This window comes from Balaenoptera borealis (assembly GCF_965194805.1).
Source record: "Balaenoptera borealis genome assembly, chromosome: 11".
Lineage (NCBI taxonomy): Eukaryota > Metazoa > Chordata > Mammalia > Artiodactyla > Balaenopteridae > Balaenoptera > Balaenoptera borealis.
The window spans coordinates 24,042,689-24,061,872 of NC_138868.1; the positions used below are offsets into that span (position 1 = coordinate 24,042,689).

The 19,184-nt window shown below is 43.9% G+C and overlaps 1 protein-coding gene across 3 annotated transcripts in view; it reads left to right on the top strand.

The window, feature by feature from the left end:
* The window catches only part of PAMR1 (peptidase domain containing associated with muscle regeneration 1), a 164,715-nt gene that overhangs the window by 61,056 nt on the left and 84,475 nt on the right, over positions 1-19,184 (top strand). The window lies entirely within an intron of this gene.

Sequence of the window (19,184 nt, forward strand, 5' to 3'; positions counted from 1 at the left end):
GTTTCTCAAACTTTCTTTTCCATTATGGTCGCCCTAAGGAATCTCTTTGGCCTTTCTAAAAAAATTGCCTCCTCCAACACTTGACATTTAATACCACAGATGAACTATAGAGTTGTTTATGTACTGTATATTTATCTACATTTTATACATAAAAAGAGCAAGATTTTTTCATCCCCCAAGAATCCATTTCTCCTCCCTTGGGAGTGCTATCACCCTCACTGAGAACGCATGTCTTAAATCTACTCCAGCCCTTCTTCGCCTCCACTACACAACGGTTCTTGTTCAAGGTCAGATCACTGACCTCTGTGTTGCTAAATCTGTGGTCAATTCTCAGTCCTCATCTTACTAGACTTCCCACCAGCATTTGCCATGGTTGGTCACTCCCTCTTACTTGATACACTTTCTTCAGTGGCTTCTGGCACACCCCATTCTCGTGGTTTTTCTCCTAGTCACTGGTTGCTCCTTCTCAGTTCCTTGCTGGTTCCTCTCTTCTTGTCTTCCTCTTAATGTTGGAGGACCCCAGGGCTTAGTCCTTGATCCTCTTCCTTACCTATACTCACTCCCTGTGTGATTTCATCAGATATCCTGGCTTTATGATCACCAAAGTACCCATGATTCCTTACTTTATGTCTCCACCAAAAGTCTCTCCAGGACTCCATCCTCATCTAATAACTGCTTACTTGATTCCTCCACTCGGGTGTTTAATGGACCTCCCCCTACTAACATATGCAATATTTAACTTTTGAAATTCTTCCTCCAAACTGCTCTATCCGAGTTCTTCTTCTCCATTTTTCTCACACCCCACCAATCCATTAGCAAATTCTGATATCAAAATAAATCCAGAATGCTCCTTGATATTTACCCAAATGAACTGAAATAAACTTACATCCACACAAAAACCAGCATAGGGATGCTTATAGCAGCTTTATTCACAATTTCCAAAACTTGGAAGCAACCAAGATCTCCTTCAGTAGGTGAATGGATAAATAAACTGTGGTACATCCAGACAATGGAACATTATTCAGCACTAAAAGTAAGTGAGCTATTAAACCATGAAAAGATATGGAAGAAGCATAAAGGAATATTACTAAGTGAGAGAAGCCAGTCTGAAAAGGCTATAGACTATATGATTCCAACTATATGACATTCTGGAAAAGGCAAAACTATGGAGACAATGGAAAGATCACTGCTTGCCAGGGGTTGGGGGGAGAGAGGGATGAATAGGCAGAGCACAGAGCACAGAGGATCTTTAGGGCAGTGAAAGTATCATGTATGATACTACAATGGTGGATACTTGTCACTATGTATTTGTCAAAACCCATGAAATGTACAACACCAAGAGTAAACTCTAATGTAAACTATGGACTTTGGGTGGTAATGATGGGTCAATGAAAGTTCATGGTTGTAACAAATGTACCCCTGGGGTGCAGGACATTGACAGAGGGGGAGGCTATACATGTTAGGGAAGGGAGTATATGGGAATTCTCTGTGCTTGCTGCCTAATTTTGCCGTGAACCTAAAATTGCTCTGAAAAAATAAAGTCTATAAAAAAAAATTCAGAATCTGCTGGCAGCTTGGTGAGAGCCACAATCTTACTCTCTCTCCTGAATGACAATAATCACCTTCTAACTGGGCTCCCTGCTATGACCTTGTTTCACTATAATCTACGCTCTTCCTAGCGGCTGAAGGTTCCTGCTAGAGCACAAGTCAGATCACATTACTTCTCTGCTCAGCACCCTCCAGTGACTCCCCATCTGACTCAGAGAAAAACCCAAAGTCCTGACTGTGGCTTTCCAGGCCCTCCTTTCTGACCCCCATTCTTTTAGTCTCCCACTTGTTCACTCTGCTCCAGCCACACTGGTCTCCTTGCTGTTCCTCAGACACACCAGGCACGCTCCTGCCTCATGGCCTTTGCACCAGCTGTTCCCTTCCTGGAAGCCTCTTCTTCCCTGTATCCTTGGGACTCCCTCCCTCACCTCTGCAAGCCTTTGCTCAAATGCTGCCTTCTCAATGGGGCATTCTTGTCTACCTATTTAAAACTGTAACTCTTGCATCCTCTGCATTCTGAGCTCTTCTACCTGCTCTATTTTATTCATAGCACATCATTATTTAGCATACTGTATTGTTTACTTACTTTCTAATTTGTTGTGTGGACAAAGAATGTCCACTGCCATTTCAGTAAACAAAAGGTGTGGTGGCCATCAAGCCCTCAGCCACTGCAGCCACCCCCAACCGTGTACCCTGAAGGGATTCAGGATGGAGAAAAAAAGGATACTGGCCCTAGATAGCTAAGGTGCATATCAAAGGAATAATTTCAGGAAGCCCGTCCTGAAACTATACTCTTGTATCTTCCTCCACATAGGGAAGCACTAAATTCATCCACTTTGGATGTCTGATTTTTCTTTAATTGGCAGTAATCTTTTGATGTTTGACTACCTGTTTTGTTTTGTTTGCAAAAGCTCCTATATATCCTGGCTCCTTTCTTAACTCTTTGGAACAGTCCCTCAGAGCTATCTGAGAGGCTGCATCCTAGGCTTAAGTTCTCAGTAAGTCTGCTGGATAAAACAGAATTTTCAGCTTTTAGGTTGTGCATTTCTTTTTCCGTGGACAGTTTTTTTTTATTTGGTCTCCCCTTGACAAAAGAAAAGGTCCATGAAGACAATGATGTCTGTCTGTTTTGTTCTCTGCTCTATCCCAAGTCACTAGAACAGTGCTTGACATGTATTAGGTGCTCAGTCAAAAGTTATGGATAAATGAGAGTCTCCCTACTGCCTCTGATTCCAGGTCCTTCTGCAGTGTATGCTTCCAGGGATGTTCTGGGCACATACGAGCAAATGATTATAATTTAAGCCAGTTCTTGTATTTTGCTGTGCTGTAATTCTGTTGCTTACAACCTTCAGTAAAAGTCTGCTGCATACAACTTTAACAGTACTTGGAAGGGCTGAAGTGATGGGATGTTCAGCGTATGGCAAGTGGGATGGAGAGAAGGAGGTGAGTCAGGGAATGCAGAGAAATAATTCCATGGAAGCACAAACTCAGTAAAGAGGTGACCAGAAGAAACATACGGCCCCAAAGAACCCTTGGCGTCATTTGAATAATGGTACATATTCTTATTGCCTGTTCATTTATTATGCTAGTTGAATGAAAAATGAAAGAGCCACCATCCCACAAAGGCTGGAAGACTTGGTGATATCTAGACAGCAGATGTCTTGATAAGAATTGAAGAATTGCCCCGATTCTTCATTTTATTATGTTGATGTAAGTATAACCAGGGACAAGCTCTCAAATAACGATTCTTCAGGCTTCTGTTTTCTTCTTTTTCCTATTGCTTTTATGAGACGATCTCAGTTCTGGTGGCTGGGACCAAAGGTGTTGTGGGCAGAGGATGGGCCATTGTGGGACTGGCTAAAATTCTTCAGGATCCGTCCTGCTGGTCCAGAGACGGGCTCCACTCTCCTCCCCTCGCTGATGCAGTGATTGAAAACACTAGGACTCAGACTTCAAGGCAGGGCTGGCCTTCTCAGCTGATTTTACAGCAGGGCAAGTATGTTTCCTTCTGGCTGAAATGCCTGGGATTGAAGGTCTGGAACATGTATTAGTGGAATAATGTCTCGGGAGAAAAAGACAATAACATGGAAATACTGACTGCTATGGCAACAGTTGGAATAATAAACAACATTTTTTCCCCCTAGGAAAATCACAGAGTTTGGCCTTGTGGCAACTTTAGGAAGGGAAATAAGTAATACCCCAAGTTAGATCTTGTGTTTGGCTTGATTTTTTTTTCCCCCTGGGTTGAAGAAATTTGCTAAGTGCCTTATTGGGCAAATGGAGGATGTTATACGTCATTCAAAACTCATATGTCTTCCTAGAAAATCTTTTAAACAAAAGGAGCTCAGAATGTATGAATTGAAAAGTCAAAATCCCTCCTCCCCCTTCTCATTCTTTCTCTTCTGTGGTAACCACTATGCAAGGAATTGTTATAAAATTTCTGTATACATACAAATGTATTACTAACTGGTTTAGTTTTTTTGGGTTGTTTGTTAGTAAGTGGGTGAGACTCGGTAGGGTGCATTCAGCAATTAGTGTAATCCTCCCCTCCATTTCTTGCTTCAAACATACTCTAATGATTTCCCTTCTTGGCATCTCAGATGGTCTCATAGCTTTCCAACCACTAGCAAGTATTCAGAAGTCCAGCCCAGTATAAATTAAAACTTTAATTGCTCATCTAATTCAAAGTTTCTTTCCCCACCACCCTACCAGGACACCTGACTCCAGCTAAGTGCTGACTTGATGGGGAAGGAGGCGTGGCTGTGATATGATCCATTCTTTCCAACTTCTTGCACCATGATGTCCTTTGTGGCCTTTGTCTCCTCCAGTGTGGGGAAGAGGGAATTAGGAAAAAAAAGGCACAGTCTTATTTGACTGACATTGTTGTAGTCTGTAATGCAGATGCCCAAACGCTGGCTCTTCAGAGACCCCCATGACCCTTACGCACAGGGAAATCAATCTCTTTTATACCATTTGATGAATTTATAGCTCCCCAAACTTGCACCCTACCCTATCCAGCTTCCCTGGTTATTATGGAAATATATCTGTCAAGGTAGGATGATAGAATATGTTTTATTTAGCTTGATTCATGCTTTAAAAATATTTAAACATAGGGTATGTGAGCCTTCCTTTGTACTCTTGGTCTGGGCCCTGGAAATATTAGGGGTGGTCATGATTCAGCCCGCAGGGAAACTCATGCCTCCATGACGTGCTCAACCTTGGAAGTACAGGCAGGTTCCGCTGCTGTCCTCTCTCCTCTCTCCAGTATCCCAGGGAGCTTCGTCCAGCCTCCCACCTTTCCGCTTCTTCAGGCTAGAGGCAGGCATTTCTCTCTCCCTGTCCATACCCCCCAAACTCGGAGGGCTACCTTTCAGGTTCTTTCAGAACCTTTTGCCCTCTACTTTAGGCGGCAGCACCTGGTGGTGAGCTTGTGAGTTGTTCCCAGGACACATTAAGCTGAAGGATGGGATGTAGCTGATCCTCCTGGCAGACAAACTCAGACTCCGTGAGTGGTTCTCTTGGGGAGCATCTCCCTCAGTCTGAAGGGGGAGGGAGGACAAACATGACTGTGCTTTCTACTCCTGTGGATTCCCTTCAGACGATTTTCTCTACTGGATCTCAACCTTTTCTTATATGACCTGGAGGTGGGTGAGCAGGATCCAGAGTGAAGGGCCTCTCTGGGTACCTCCTGGCAAGACCCGCGTGGATGTGTCTAGAACTTCTCTTTAGGATGTGTGTGTACTCATCACCCAGTTGTGTTCAGCTTTGGGCTTTAGCAGAATTCAAAGGCAATGGGAAAACTCCCACCTAGTAATCTGCTACACATACACATCTACTCATTTTTTAATTATTTACTAAGCCCTCAACTTGCCTTTTTCATTTGGATGACTGTTTATATATTTCTTTAATAGCTACATAACATTTCATATGGTACATGTGGCTGTACCATAATTTATTTAACCATTCTCATACTGATAGTTATTTAGGTGGGTTTTTGATACGACAAGGAAGGCTGCAATGAATAATCCTTTAACATATATCCTTGTGCCCTTATGTAAATATTCTTAGAAGTGTGATTGCTAATCCAAAGGGTCCACAGATTTTACATTTTGTTAGGAAGCACATTTTGTTTAATAGGTGGAGCCAGATTACCCTTCAAAAAAACTTTAGCAATTTATACTCTTACTAAAGTGTCTTTCCCTAAACCCTTGCCTACATTGAATATTGTCAAGCTAATCTAATCAGTGACAAATTCTATCTCTTTGCTATTTTAATTTGCTTTTCCCAGATCACTAATGAGGTTGAACACCTTTTCATACATTTACTAGCCACTTGTAATTCTGTGAATCATGTTTGTATCTTTTGATGACTTTTTAATGTTTAGAACTCTGTGTTTTTAGTCATAACTGCTTCACTATAAAATATGTGGCAAATATTTTTTCTCTATCTGTTATCCTTAAGATGCTTTAATCATAAATAGATTATTGAGACCAAAGGATTATTCTGTTGACTTAAGTTAGTATCTCCAGAAAATAGAGTAATGAATTACATATTAGTCAACAAATTTGCTATAACAAATTATCCTCAAATTTCTGTAGCTTCATTCAATAAAAAGTTTATTTTTCATTCTTTTTTTTAAGATTTATTTATTTAATTTATTTATTTTTGTCTGTGTTGGGTCTTTGTTGCTGCACACGGGGTTTCTCTAGTTGCAGTGAGTGGGGGCTGCTCTTCGTTGCGGTGCGCGGGCTTCTTATCGCGGTGGCTCCTCTTGTTGCGGAGCCCAGGCTCTAGGTGCACGGACTTCAGTAGTTGCAGCACACGGGCTCAGTAGTTGTGGCTCACGGGCTCTAGAGTGCAGGCTCAGTAGTTGTGGCACACGGGCTTAGTTGCTCCGCAGCATGGGGGATCTTCCCGGACCAGGGCTCGAACCTGTGTCCCCTGCGTTGGCAGGCGGATTCTTAACCACTGTGCCACCAGGGAAGCCCTATTTTTCATTCTTGCAACACTCCAACATGGGTGTTCCTGTTCGGCTCTTTTCAAAGTGACTCACGGTTCCAGGATCCTTCTGCTTTGTGGCTCTGCTCCCCTCTAGATTCTTGAAGTCTTCTCCATTCAGCTGGCAGATGGGGAAGGAGAGAGCAGAGGATTTCACAGGATGTTTTACAGACCAGGTTTGGAAGTGGCATACATCACTTGCCCTCTTATTCCTTTGGCCAGACAAAGATGTCACAAAGAAAGAAAAACTACAGGCCAATATCACTGATGAACATAGATGCAAAAATCCTCAACAAAATACTAGCAAACAGAATCCAACAGCACATTAAAAGGATCTTTTACTCTTTGATAAGTAAAGCCCCACAGTGTTTGCCCTACAATTTGGCTCTTACTGTCCTATTCTGTTGTGTTCTAAATCTCACCCTGTTTCTTACTGTTGGCACTGAACATGGTTTTTGAGATCCAGCCTTATTCCTAGATGTAAATTATGGTTTCTGACTGCTGTGTAAGATTTCGTTATATATTATACCAAACTCTCTAGAGATGGATATCTAGGTTGCCTCCGACAACTAACTCTAGTTCCCAGCCATCCCCATGCTCAAAGTATTTCCTCATACTTGTCTTCTTCTGAAATGCAATCTGACTTTGTTTAGTGTTTACTTGAATGGTTTCAATCACAAATTCATTGCTTTCTTAGTGTGTAAGTTCCCTTCGAGTAGATAATCATAGTCTCTACCTCTTAGGGTGGTTGGTATAGATGAGATTATGTGTGTGAAGTGCTTAGCACATAATCTGGCAAGCAGAAAATTCTCAGTAGATGGTATAAACCTTCCAGAGCCTAGAACACATTAGGACTTTAATAAATAGCAATTACAAGAATGAATGTTTAATTACCTCTGGTGATTTGGGGTCTCCTTCCCCATAAAGCTCGGTCCCAGAACACTTGAAACATGAGGTATTCATTCAGGAGATAGTAATTACGATAGTCACCATTAATCCTCCCAAATTGTTCCCCTTTTACAGATGATAAAACTGAAACTCAGAGAGGTTTTGCATCTTGCTTATCATTCAGCGTAGTTAGTGGCAGAATTGAGGCTTAAACTGTGGTCTAACTCCAAAGCTTCTATTTTTAACCACCCTGCTGTATCACCACCCCTGGGGAAGTGTGCTTAGATTATTACTATTTCAGCATCAATAGCTTTTATTTTCTCTGTGTGCAGATAACAAAGAATTTAAGATTCAATTAGTGTTTACTGAGACCTCACATGTGCCAGGCCCTGCCAGGGCCATGTTTAAGGGACATTTGTGTAAATTACTGAAAGATGCTCCCTGGGTGGATTCAGCAGTGGGCACATGGCTTGGTGAGTAGAAGCCGGGCTGGATTCTGGCCTCTGCTTGTCCCCTACCCTGGGCACCTGTGTGCAGTACACAAACTGCCCAACTGTATGCCGTACCCCTGGGAACATGCTGCTTGTTTCCCCTGTGCCATGCCCCTGAATCTTCCTCTCCACAACAGTCCTACGGGGCAAATACAATTCTGCTGGACAGATGAAGAGACTGAGGTTCAGAGTTGTGACATTTCAAGGTGACATGGTCTCAAGGCGCAGATCCAATGTTCAAATGGGAGTTCTTTGGCTTCAAATCCAGAGACTGGCTAAATATAAAGCAGAGTGATCGAGTGGGGTCCCATGTAGGAAAGGAAAAGAGATTCAGGAATCACTGGGCAGAACCTGCCAAGTTTGACAACTACTGCTGGGATGATCCTCATGCTTTGATGTAGCTGCCTCCCTGGTGAGTGATGGATGTGGTCCCCCATCAGAACTCCAGAGGAGACAAAGTTCCAGGCAGACTGAAACCACCGTCTGGTGAGCTTAGGGCTGTGGAATGTGAGTGCTTGAAGGCTGTTATGAGCTCCTGGAATAGGCTTCAGGTTTCAGGGCACACACTGCTTCTTCTGCATGAGGGATTAGTAGATATACCTGCAGGTACAGAGTAGCACATGCTCAGCCGAGGGCCAAGAGATCCTGCCAGTGGCTCAGTGTTGGGTAGTGAGGTGAAGATGAGGCCCCTGGAGAAAGCCAGACTGGGCTTGCCCTCCGGCTGGGCACTTACGAGTCAACCTCTCAGAGCTTTGGTGCCCTCATCTCCTCCCTTATTCGTCTGTGACTTTTCTAGTCCTTTGGAGACTGAGTTTATGATCTCCCTGAAGATACACCCATGCCCCAGAGTCAAATCAGGACCTCTGATTTTAGAATGTTCTACAAAATCATTATCTCAAAGAGGTATCTGCCCCCCTCCCATGTTCATAGGAGCATTATTCACAATAGCCAGGATATGGAAACAACCTAAGTGTCCGTTGATGGCTGAATGGATAAAGAAAATTTGAGATATATAAATAAGAAAGTAAAGTGTATATAAATGTGGTATTCATATATATATATATATATATATGAATATTTACTATTCAGCCTTTAAAGAGGAGGAAATTCTGTCATTTGCAGCAACATGGATGAACCTGGAGGGCATTAAGCTAAGTGAAATAAGCCAGACAAGGAAAGACAAATAACTCATAGTATCACTGATATTTGGAATCTTAAAAAAAAAAAATTGCCAAACTCATAGAAATAGAGGGTAGAGAGGGGCTGGGGGTGGGGGCAATAGGGAGGGGTTGGTTAAAGGGTACAAACTTTCAGTTACAAGATGAATAAGGTCTGAGGACAAGATGAATAAGGTCTGAGGATCTAATGTATAAGGTGGTGACTAGAGTTGATAACACTGTATTGTATGATTGAAAAGTGCTAAGGGAATCGAACTTAGATGTTTTCTCTCACACACACAAAAGATAAATACGTGAGGTGCTGGGTGTGCTAATTAACTCTATGGCAGGAATCCTTTGACAATGTATACGTGTATCAAATCATCACGTTGTATACTTTAAATATCTTACAATTTTGTCAATTATATCTTGGTGAAGCTGGGGGGAAAAGAATGTTGTTCTAAAGCACTGGGGATTTTTCTGCCAGTGAAGGAGATGTGTATTTGGATGGGCTATTCTCAAGTTACTCTGTAGGTATCCTTCCCTCTGAAGCTGGGGACTCCCTGCCCCCTTCCCCGCTGCCCCCCCCAAACTGTGTTACGTGCTGGAAATATTGTCGTAACCATTCCTACTTCGAGGAAGTTTACATCTAAAGAGAGGCAGACTAATAAATAAGCATTTATAATCCAGCATAATAAGAGCTAAAATAGGCACTGCAACACTGGGGGGAATCAGAGAAGACTTCCTGGAGGAAGTGATATCTAACCTGAGTCCTGAAGGATGAGTAAAAAGCAGAATGGGAAGAGAGTTCCAGGTGGAAGGCACAGTCTGCGCAAAGATCCAGAGCAAGTCAAAGCCAGCTTGTTTGAGGAACAGAAAGATTGGGAAACAAAAGACCCCACAGTGTTGGTTTGTCTGTTTGGCTACATTCATGCTTTTGGACTTTATTCTGGGGGCCACAGGAGGCCTGGAAGGAATTTGAACAGGGATTAACCTGCTCTGAAGTTGAGAAAGACCACTTTTGCCTGATGCAGAAGACAGCGGGGGTGGGGCAGAGACTGCACGCGGGGAGATTTGTTAGAAGGCTGTTCAGATGTGGGATTATTTAAGGAAACCTAAAAATCCAAGTCTAACTGTGCTCCTCAGGAGAAAAGCCTTCCTCCTCCCACCCCAGAGTAGTCACCTCTGGAATCTTTGGAATCTCTATGATCTTGGAGGCCAGTGAGAGCCCATAGTTCTCCGGGCTCCCAGGCCAGTGCTGTGCTCCAAACCTTCCCCATCCGTTTCCCTTCCAAGAATCAGTCCTTTCCCCCAGCAGCTAATCTTTCCTTCCAACATCCCCACGGCCTCCAGACCGATCATGCGTATTTCTTCCTATGCCCTTTAGTTTCCCTTCTGACTCTCCTCTGATTTTCTCTTGACCTCCCCGGGGCAGACACAGAGATAAATCTGTTGGCTTCTTGGTGGGAGAGTTTAGTCTCGTTTCCAGCTCTGGCAGAGGAAGCAGCTTCACTCTGGCCTGGGACCGTGCCGAGGGGCAGTGAAGGAGCTCTGGCTGCCGGAAGTTCTTGCTATGGATTTCGAAGATGGAAAGAGAAACTGATTCTGGTCCCTTCTGTTAGTAACGTGGTACCCTGTCTCATGGCTCTCAACCCAGACTGCAGAATAGAATCACCTTCTTTGGACTTAAAAAAAAATTGCCTGGTTCCTCAGAGATTCTGATTTAATTGTCACAGCAAGAATCCAAGTATCCGTAGCTTTCAAAGCTGCCTGGCTAATTCTAATATGTAGGCAAGATGGAGAACCACAGCAGTCTAAGCATCACATTTCAGAGATAAGATGACACTTAGGTGGATTGTAGGCTCTGGCTTTTTTTTTTTTTTTTTGTGCTGGGCTTACCTTGGGCAAAGCATAGCCTCTCTGAGCCTCATCTATTCCCTCCTCTGGACAGGGAGGTTAATAGCACCTATCTCTTAAGATGGTTGTAAACCTGCCGAGCCGAGCATTTGCATTGCCTGGTACAACTTTTTTTTCTCATGCCCAGCTACTTTAGCGTGAGTTGGATGACCAGATTTTTAAGACTCAACTGTGAGAGAAGATGTACTATATGAGGGAGAAAGGCACAGGGTTAAAATTTTTGCAAAATGATTAAATAGAATAAGTTTGCCTCCAAGGTCCTCACCCCCATTTCCACTCCCTGTGCCCTAAGGCTTTTAGACAGGATTTGAGGCCACTGGAGGTCCCTCAGTACCAAGCATGCATCCCCAAGGAGGATGGAGAGAGGATTCTTCTGTAAAATTTTCCTTTAATAAGTGGTTTCAACGCCATTATAAAATAAGACTTTCCATCGCTTTCCTGCCAAATGTGTTTCATTGGTCTCTAGATGTAGCCTGTGTGGTCTTTTCCTATGGGTGGGCTCTCAGAGTCCCCGCCCATTCTATCTTATGTGATGAAGGGGGGTAATGATACATAGCATGGCAGGGGCAAGAGTGAGTCCTCCCAGGCACAGTTAGCTCGGCAAAGAACTCTGTCTCCTTACTCCCATTGTCACAGATGTGTTTTGCTGGGCACAGCAGAAATGTCAGTGGAAGAGGGAAAGGTCAGTGCAAACTCAGCACCACTCCAGGAAAAGTAGCTTGCACCACGCTGTTCATAATGAGAAGAGGGATGTGTCTCTCTCAAGACATTTGAGACTCAGAGATTGGGAGAGGTGCTCTGGAACAGCTGAAACTGAGTTCCGAAGAGGTGCTCAGAGATCCAAGTGACAGCTGATGGGAGAAGCCCACGCCTTCACAGTGGTTGTGATAGAATTCTAACTCAAAGGATATTGCCTTTCCATAGAGACCTTCATTAAGATGGAAAACAAACAATGCTTTCAAATCTGAGCCCTTAATGGATTAAGCTAAAGAGTCCAACAGCAGTTCAATTTCTGAAAGTCAAGCTATTTTAAGAAGCAATATATTATCCCAAAGAATTTTTCAATGCCATGACAGAACCTGGATGTCCTATGCACTGACTCACTTCATAATTCAATAAACATTTACTGTTCCAATGAGCATTTGTTTCTTCTCCTTTACCACAAATACATCACGGGAGCAGATCTTTCAAATCGCAAGCATTGACTGGTGATGAAACTGCTTCTCACACAGGCAACTCAATGTAGCATGATCCAGGGCGAGTAGCTACATGAATTTAATTGTGTGTCTTGGAAACTGAATGACCAATTCACTGTGTAAAAAGCTTTATTGCAAAATTTAAAACTATCATAGCTTGGTATGAATTATTAACAATTATAAAAAATTAATGCTGACATATAATAATTTTTACTTATAAAATTATTATGACGTCAGCATTAATTTTTATCATTTTCATAAAACTTTATTTAATAATGGTTAATCGCTTTTACTGAGCCAACCTGGCAAAACAGTTAATGAGATAAAATATGTCAAGTGCTTAGCACACGACATTTAAATAAGCAGGCAAGAAATGATGGTTCTCATTTTATCATTGGAAAATTATAATTTTTCCAAAAGATAAAGGCATTTTGAAAAAAAACTGGATTTTTTCAGAAGAGGAATAAAAATGGTGCAAGTCTAATTGCTAGTCTGATTATCTAGGAATCATAGTATCCATGAAATTCAAGTCTAGATATTCACTGACACTGTCATTTTGATTGGTTTTGCCCTTTCTTCAATGACTAATAGTATTAGCAACAACTACTGCAACTATTATTATTCTAAATATTAATATTAGTAGTAGTAGTGGTCATAACTGTAGTTGGTGTCATTTATTTCTGCTTGCCCAGTATCCCAGCCCCCTGATTTTGGAAATATCTAGATTATCCTTTGGATAATTACCCTTCCCCATCGGCTTTGGTCTTCGTTGGGATGTCAAAGTGTACACCTTCCTTTGGAAGGTGACTCAAAGATGGTGGAGCTGTTTCATCCTTACAGCAACACGTTGAAGATACCATCCAATGATTCCTGTGACTTACCTGGGGGCTCTTCTGTCTCTTGTTTCCTAGTTCCTTCCAAAGCTTGGCCATTCAATTTATCCTTTGATTCTGTCAACTATCTCAGAGCTACTCAATATATTTTCTTTTTTTTTTTTTAAGTTAGCCAGAGATGATTTGCTTTGCTTAATAATCAAAAAACCCTAAATAATAAGGTAATATTAGTAAGAGTAGCTCTGATTGACATTGTCATTATTTTCAAAGTGATAGTAGTAATAGCTACCATTTACTTGCTATGCATTATGTTCTAGGGACTATTCAAAGCATTATCTTATTGCATCCTCATAACAATTCAGTGGATATACACTGTTATTTCCTTTTGCATATGAGAAAACTGTAGGTCGGAGAGATTAAGTAATTTGCCCATAGCTAGCAAGCTGTGCTAGCAAATGTGGCATCTCCAACTCCGGCACCAACACCCTCAATCACTATGCTACTTTTCTATTACATGACTCAGATGGGATGTGCCTGGCAATGTGCTAATCACTTTACGTCAGTTACCTCTTATTTGTCACAAAAACAATCATGTCTCAGTATGGGTTCTGATTGCAGCCATACAGATGAGGAAACAGGGGCTCAGATGAGTTAAATGCTTTGTGCAAGGTCACTCAGCTACTAACATTCCAGAGCAAAGCTATCCAGCAAGAAAGGTCTGAGCCTGTCGGCAGAGGGATGAAGAAACAGGCCAGGTCTGTCCAGACTTAACCTCACTTGCTGTTAACAGAACAAAAGAATCTTTAAAAGATGCTGAGAACCAGGCTGCCTTCCGAGGAGTCCCAGGAGGCTTCAGCGGAAAGGGAAAACTTCCTTGTACTGAGATAACTTTGAAACCCTCATTTCTTGGCCAGTTTTGTTTTTTTTTTTCTCTTTTCTTCTTTGAAATTCCAGGCCTGATTAGATCATGCTCTGGACTTGAGTCGGCCAAGGGCCATGCTTTAAATCACTGTGATCCTGATGACCTTACAAGAACATCTTAAAAGGATAAATCTATTTGTTTAACACTGAGATAATGGAAAATAAAGCAACTTCTGCCCTCTCCAGGAGACCTTGCTTGCCAAATCAGTTTTTATAACATACTTTTACAGTTGATTTATCTGCTCTGAAAAATGAGATTTAAAAACTAAAAAATAAAGAAGCCCTCAGTGGTGCTTGTGCTAAAACCAGTGGTGAAAGCCAAGAATATCATCGTAGACCCTGTTACCAGAATCGGCAGGTTGATGTGTTTCCATACATGGGAACAAAGGCCTCAAATTCCACTGAGTCTGGAGAGACTTTCAGGGGCTGTGTTTTCAGGGCTGTGTCAGGAAATGAATGATGTAGAAGGCACTCGTGTGGCTGCCGTTTGGCCTCACCAGCAACACCAAATCCCACCAGCATTTATGGCCCTCGCCCCCAGACTTCTAGGTCCGCGGGTTGGAAATTCAAAATTTGTGCCCCGAAGGTGGATAAGGCCATTTTAACAGAATTATCTGGCTGAGATGATTTTGTAGAGGATGCTGATGGGGATGGCGTGGGGAGTAATCAAAGTGATGACAGAAGAACAAGTCATTTCTGCTTTGCCTTTTGTAGCACTTATTTCTAGACCAAACCAACTTTTTTCATACATTTCAGAAGCATGGAAGGATGAGATTGTCATTGGACTACACAAGGGCGCACCTGCCAGCAGGTGGAGGTCATTGGGCACCGTCTTGGAAACTGGCTACCACTTAAGACTGGCTACTGTATAAGCCTTAAGGACAAAAGCCCTTAACATGGTCCACAGGGACCAGCTTGCCTCACCAGCCTCCACTCCTTGTTGCTCTCTGGGCTCCATTTCACACTGGTCTTTTTTCAGTTCCTTGCATGTAACATGCTCCATCCCAGTCTGCCTTTGCAAGTGTTGTTCCCTCACCTGGAATGTTAATGTATTACTCTGTGTCATCACTACCTCTTCATCCTTTAAAGCTCAGCTCCAACAACACATCCCCCAGGAAGCCGTCCCTGATCCCCTAGACTAGGTCTGGTCTTCTGGTCCCGTGCACTATATTGCTAATAACTGAGTCACCGATTAATTGATTAATCATTAATTAATACTTACAGGAATGTATGGTCTGACTTGTGCTCTCTGGGTCACCAGCAGGGAGCACAGATCATAAAGTCAGACCCAGATTCCAGGTTTCTTCACTCAGAATGCTGGGTTCATACTCTTCATAACCACTTTTTAATCCCTATTCCTAGGGGGAGAAAAATGACCATTATTGTACCTTGTCCTTATACAAGGCTCTTTTCATTAGTTCTAAAAATAGAATCATGCTGATTTTCCAGACTAAGCATCTAGCCTATATTTTTGCTTCCAGGCCCCCTACATTAACCACAAGAAAGCACTTTCATTAAAGTATGTTATTTTATTCCCTTATCAATTTGATTCCTATTTGTCAGGAAGTACAGAGTTTTAAAAGTTACCAGCAACGCTGTTTGTTACAGGTTTTCTTTGGAGATCAAGCCCTGCTGCTAGAATCCATTGCAGGGAAGAGTTGGAGAAAAGAATTCTCTATTTTTCCCGAGTACTGTGGTTTGGCATACTGGATGAGCCACTTGGAGCAGAGCTCTTAGTCTCCTGCTTTTTTTTCACTCAACTCACACACACACACACACACACTCACTCCTTTGATTTATTCGCTAGGATGATGTAAATGGAAATTACAGAATCATATATGCATGTGTGTGTGTGCACGCGCGTGCTGGCGGGGGAAGTAGGGATGTCTGAGCTGAGCCTAAAATGGAATTCAAATATGTCTGTAGAAGTGGTGGGAGGACCACTTGGAGGTGATTTGCAGGAAGGCTTTCCCACCCCTCCCTGGGAAGGAAGGGGGATGAAGTCAGACATGGCCTGTGTCTTACTCCTGTGGAAAGGAGGCTCCTAAGGGAAAGAAAGAGGAACTGTTTGTATTCTACAACAGACTCCGTGACCCTCGAGGGCACAAGCAGAGCCTTTTGGAGGTCTGGGCGACCCTGTGTGACTCTGAGTGGGGAGGGGGGTCATAGCCTCTCTTCGGAGTGGACTGAACTTGGAAGCACAGCAGCTTGGGAGTAGTGGCAGGTAGCACCTTTGTGTGGACATTGGCATTGAACTAGCGTCAGCAGCGTTCAGAGGCCACATGGTGAGCTCTCAGGGGGCTCTAGATGCAGGCGGCATAGGTGGGGAAGAGAAAAACCCAGTGGCTGCAACTGGATGTGGTTTGTGATCACCAGGGAGACACCCCCAGGGGACACCAGGACACAAGAGGCTGAGATCTCATGGGGGCTGATGAGCTCTAAGATCTTAACGGAAGAAAGAGCCAGTGATGTGTGGGAATGGCTGTTAACAGTGAGCTTTATCTAGCCATCCACCAGAGAGGCTGAGAAACCCTGATCTGTATAGAATAAACCACTGAAGTTAGAGGCTAAGAGAGACCTTAGGTCATATACTCCAACCCTTCACTTTACTGAGAAGGAAGCAGAACCCAGAGAGAAAGGCAAGCTTTCCAAGGGCAGACAGTTAAGCCGGAGATCTGAGTTCTAGCCTTGCTGTCTCTTGGTACCTAAAGGAGTTTGGAGGAACTAGGTAGATCACTGATAGTTCCCTAAGACCACTGAGACTTGGGGGTGGATTGATGCTAAGAGACATGCAGGCCTTAGGTTGGGTGGTTCCATGTCGTGTGGCTGGAGGGACAGAAGAACGCCAGCATGCCCAAAATATCTCCCCTGATGGCACACCCTGGACTCAGAAATGCCCTCCTTCAAGGTCATTCCTTTGGTTTGAAGGCTTGTGCTTAGCAAAGATGCTTTATTGGGAGAGTTGGACCCCATGAGTAAGCATGGGAGGAGTTGGAGAAGGGAACAGCAGAGATGGCAGGCCTGGGTGAGGCCTGGGAGGGGAGGTCCACGGAGATGCAAGAGAGGTGAGCAGATGCTAAAATGGGGAACGGGTGGAAACGAAGGATCATGACAAAAAATGGGCCACTTCTCGTTTTAACTGGGCCCTGAGCCCGTTTCCCATGCTCCCACCAAGCAGGTTTCAAGTGGTCCGCTGTGCATCAGTCATGTGCTGGAAAATCCCATTGCCCTACTTAAGTGGTGTCCTAGCCTGACCTCATGCTTGGGTTCTTGAGCCTTGCTTCACTGAAAAGAGAGAGGGAGAGGAGAGGAGAGAGGAAAACAAAAGAAAGAGGGAATAGAGAATGAGAGCAGAGAGAGGCGGAGAGCAGAGGAGGGGGAGATGTACTGAGACACACAGAGAAAGAGCAGACATGGGCCATAAATTGCTTCCAGGGTGTAAGGAATGACAGACACCCACTTTCAAGACCTTCTGGGGCCACTGTTTAAAAGCATCCAGTCGTCTGGCCGCAGGTGGGCCTCTCACCTGACTCCCATTAGAGCTCCTTGACTCTGGAAACTGGCATGATTTATGGGTCCCTCTGGACTCATGGCCAGACAGCCACCCTTCACCCATCACATCCTCCCTGACCCCGAGTTGCCCTTCTTCTTGCACATGGTGCAGCAGGTGGATTTGAATTTCTAATGACTGCAGACACCTGTGTTTCCCTGAGGCTCTTGCTGTGGTGATGGAGAACAGACCCTGGCTGTACCCAGGAGGGAGAGCTCAGTGGAGGAAATATGAGAGACAGGCTTGATGGAGGCATGACAGGTCACCGAAAGTGTGCACCCTGTTAGATTTCATTAACTGTCTACACTTCCCTGGCTGCATTCCACTGGTCACCTGCCCAGAAACACAATTGGAAACACAAATCTTAAAGGAGATCAATTTTCCAATGACATATGATAGGAAAAAAAGGGTCCGGAGCCAAATCACAGATAAACGGGCCCAATCCACCAGAGGGACATTCACGAGGATCCCGGTGTCAGTGCAGCTCTGGTCCAGCCTGACTTATGGCTGGGAGCCCCACTGTGAAGGAGAAGGGGGTAAAGCAGGTTTGCAGAGCCCAAGAGAGGCATGCGCCGACTTGGATTAATGGGGGGCCCCCGCCAGATCCCTCCCACCCTCTAAGTCCTTTGGAGAATAGCATGCTTTCCCTGATGACAGCTCTGTTGCTGTTCATAGAAACTCAAGATTGAAAGTTTAAGGCCCATGGTCAAGCCAGCAGTGCAGAGGGAACAGAAGACTTTGTTACAAGTCCTAAATCCCTCCAGATGCAGCGCAATTCACAATTCACGCTGCTCATCTCCAAGCTGCTTAGCAGAGAGTAACCCCTTCATTCCCAGGGAACATGGTTTGAAAACCCTCTCAGTCAAGTCAAGCTAAGTCCTTGGTGCCAGCTTTCATGGGTCAGCCGTTCCCTGCTGCTGTTGCTGCTTAAGGGGAAGTAGTCACTGCTAAAACCTTCATGACTCTCCTTTAGAGCCTGTTGGAAGATCTTTTCCTCTATCAATAGTCTAGCCTGTGACCTTAGAGGAGGTAATTTCTGCTTTTTTACAGCCTTACTTCTCTAATTGCAGTGCATATAGACCAGCATCACTGGCGTTGTGGGGATCAGTGGCATCATTTGGGTCCTTGTTAGAAATGCAGAATCTCAGGTCCCTGTCCCGGTCCTACTGGATCAGAAGAGTGCCATGTCAGGGGCTCAGCCTTGGGCCCGGTTGCCTGCAAGTTGGATATTCAGAGGTGGCAGTAGTTGGATTGGCTTTGGTAAGCAGCAGTCCAGGCTGTCGTATCATGTAACCTCTATCTCTACTGCTTTGAACACTCGTGTGCCCATCATGTCAGGTCATGACAAATACTGGCTAACGTCATTTTTGTCTACTTGGATACTCAATGCCTTTCCCATGGTAGATGCTTTCTTGTCTACCATGATCACATTTTCTAGTCATCCTTGGTGCTCACTCCCATATGCCCATCCACATGCTTCCAATCATTCAGTCCTTTTCATTTCAGGCTCCTGATCAGCCAGCGAGGCCATTTGCTACTGTCCATGAGACTTGATATATTCTCACTTCTGGCCACTTCTTCTCCCACACAGAGCAGAGGACGAGGTGCACCACTCAAAGCTCCAGCCACTGGAAAGATTCTCCCTCAGCTCTGTCATTCGAGTCCACTCCATGATGCCTGGAAGA